Raw genomic sequence first — 2,500 nt, 5'->3', positions numbered from 1 at the left:
GGGCAGTTTAGAGGCGGAGTGTAAGTGGGAGTGGGTATTTTCCTATAGTTTGATCGGTGCCTCACGCCTCTTGGCCTACTTTCCCCTTCAGATCTTTTCTCTGTCTTGCCCCTACTATCATTACCGTTAATCCCTCTCTGACACAGGCTGCTATCCAGGTTTTATGGCCGTCTTCCTGTTGTGGCCTTTTTTTTTTTTTTTTATGTAGGAGGGACACTGGCCAAGGACAACAAAAATCCAACAAAAAAAAAAAAGCCCACTGAGATGCCAGTCCCAGAAAAGGGTCCAAGGCGGCAGTCAAAAACTGAAGGATAAGTGTCTTGAAACCTCCCTCTTGAAGAAACTCAAGTCATAGGAAGGTGGAAATACAGAAGCAGGCAGGGAGTTCCAGAGTTTACTAGAGAAAGGGATGAATGATTGAGAATACTGGTTAACTCTTCCATGAGAGAGGGTGGACAGAACAGGGGTGAGAGAAAGAAGAAAGTCTTGTGCAGCGAGGCCGTGGGAGGAGGGGAGGCATGCAGTTAGCAAGATCAGAAGAGCACTTAGCATGAAAATAGCGGTAGAAGAGAGCTAGAGATGCAACATTGCGGCGATGAGAGAGAGGCTGAAGACAGTCAGTTAGAGGAGAGGAGCTGATGAGACGAAAAGCTTTTGATTCCACCCTGTCTAGAAGAGCGGTATGAGTGGAACCCCCCCAGACATGTGAAGCATACTCCATACATGGACGGATAAGGCCCCAATACAGAGTTAGCAGCTCGGGGGAAGGTGAGAAAAACTGGCGGAAACGTCTCAGAACACCTAACTTCATAGAAGCTGTTTTAGCTAGAGATGAGATGTGAAGTTTCCATTTCAGATCATAAGTAAAGGACAGACCAAGGATGTTCAATATAGAAGAGGGGGACAGTTGAGTGTCACTGAAGAAGAGGGGATAGTTGTCTGGAAGGTTGTGTCGAGTTGATAGATGGAGGAATTGAGTTTTTGAGGCATTGAACAATACCAAGTCTGCTGTGCCCCAATCAGAAATTTTAGAAAGATCAGAAGTCAGGCGTTCTGTGGCTTCCCTGCATAAAATGTTTACTTCCTGAAGGGTTGGACGTCTATGAAAGGACGTGGAAAAGTGCAGGGTGGTATCATCAGCGTAGGAGTGGACAGGACAAGAAGTCTGGTTTAGAAGGTCATTGATGAATAATAAGAAGAGAGTGGGTGACAGGATAGAACCCTGAAGAACACCACTGTTAATAGATTTAGGAGAAGAACAGTGACCGTCTACCACAGCAGCAATAGAACGGTCAGAAAGGAAATTTGAGATGAAGTTATAGAGAGAAGGATAGAAATCGTAGGAGGGTAGTTTGGAAATCAAAGCTTTGTGCCAGACTCTATCAAATGCTTTTGATATACCCAAGGCAACAGCAAAAGTTTCACCAAAATCTCTAAAAGAGGATGACCAAGACTCAGTAAGGAAAGCCAGAGAAGATCACCTGTGGAGCGTCCTTGACAGAACCCATACTGGCGATCAGATAGAAGGTTGTGAAGTGATAGATGTTTAAGAATCTTCCTGTTGAGAATAGATTCAAAAACTTTAGTTAGGCAGGAAATTAAATCAATAGGACGGTAGTTTGAGGGATTAGAACGGTCACCTTTTTTAGGAGCAGGCTGAATGTAGGCAAACTTCCAGCAAGAAGGAAAGGTAGATGTTGACAGACAAAGCTAAAAGTTTGACTAGGCAAGGTGCAAGCACGGAGGCACAGTTTCGGAGAACAATAGGAGGGACCCCATCAGGTCCATAAGCCTTCCGAGGGTTTAGGCCAGCGAGGGCATGGAAAACATCACTGCGAAGAATTTTAATAGGTAGGATGATGTAGTCAGAAGGTGGAGGAGAGGGAGGAACAAGCCCAGAATCACCCAAGGTAGAGTTTTTAGCAAAGGTATGAGCGAAGAGTTCAGCTTTAGATATAGATGTGATGATGATCATAAAGAACAAGAACAATAAGAACAATAAGAACAACAAGAACAACCTACAACAGACAAACTGGAGGGGATAATTATTGAGAAAACTGGAGGAGGAGGAGGAGGAGGAGGAGGAGGAGGAGGAGGAGGAGGAGGAGGAGGAGGAGGAGAACTCAGGCATAAATCTCATCGTGAACTATTAGTCCCCAAGCTACCATATTCTCTCCTCCTCCTCCTCCTCCTCCTCCTCCTCCTCCTCCTCCTCCTCCTCCTCCTCCTCCTTCCCCCGCAGGTGCAAAGCAAAGCCTGGAGGTACTCATTAAGCCTCCCACTTCCTGAATAGCCCTGGGGAGAGAGGAAGGAGAGAATGAGGGAAGGAGGGAGAAGAGGAAGTCATAGAAGCTGAGGGAGGAAGGAAAGAAAGGAGAGAAAGGAGATAGGAAGGGAGAGTAGGAAAATTGAAGGAAGAAGGGAAGGTTAGAATGAGTGAGTAAAGAAGGAAGAATGGAGAAAAGGAAGGAAGGAAAATGAGGGAATAATTAATAACACC

This window comes from Scylla paramamosain, chromosome 3 (assembly GCF_035594125.1).
Source record: "Scylla paramamosain isolate STU-SP2022 chromosome 3, ASM3559412v1, whole genome shotgun sequence".
Taxonomy (NCBI): domain Eukaryota; kingdom Metazoa; phylum Arthropoda; class Malacostraca; order Decapoda; family Portunidae; genus Scylla; species Scylla paramamosain.
This window is presented reverse-complemented; position numbering follows the sequence as displayed.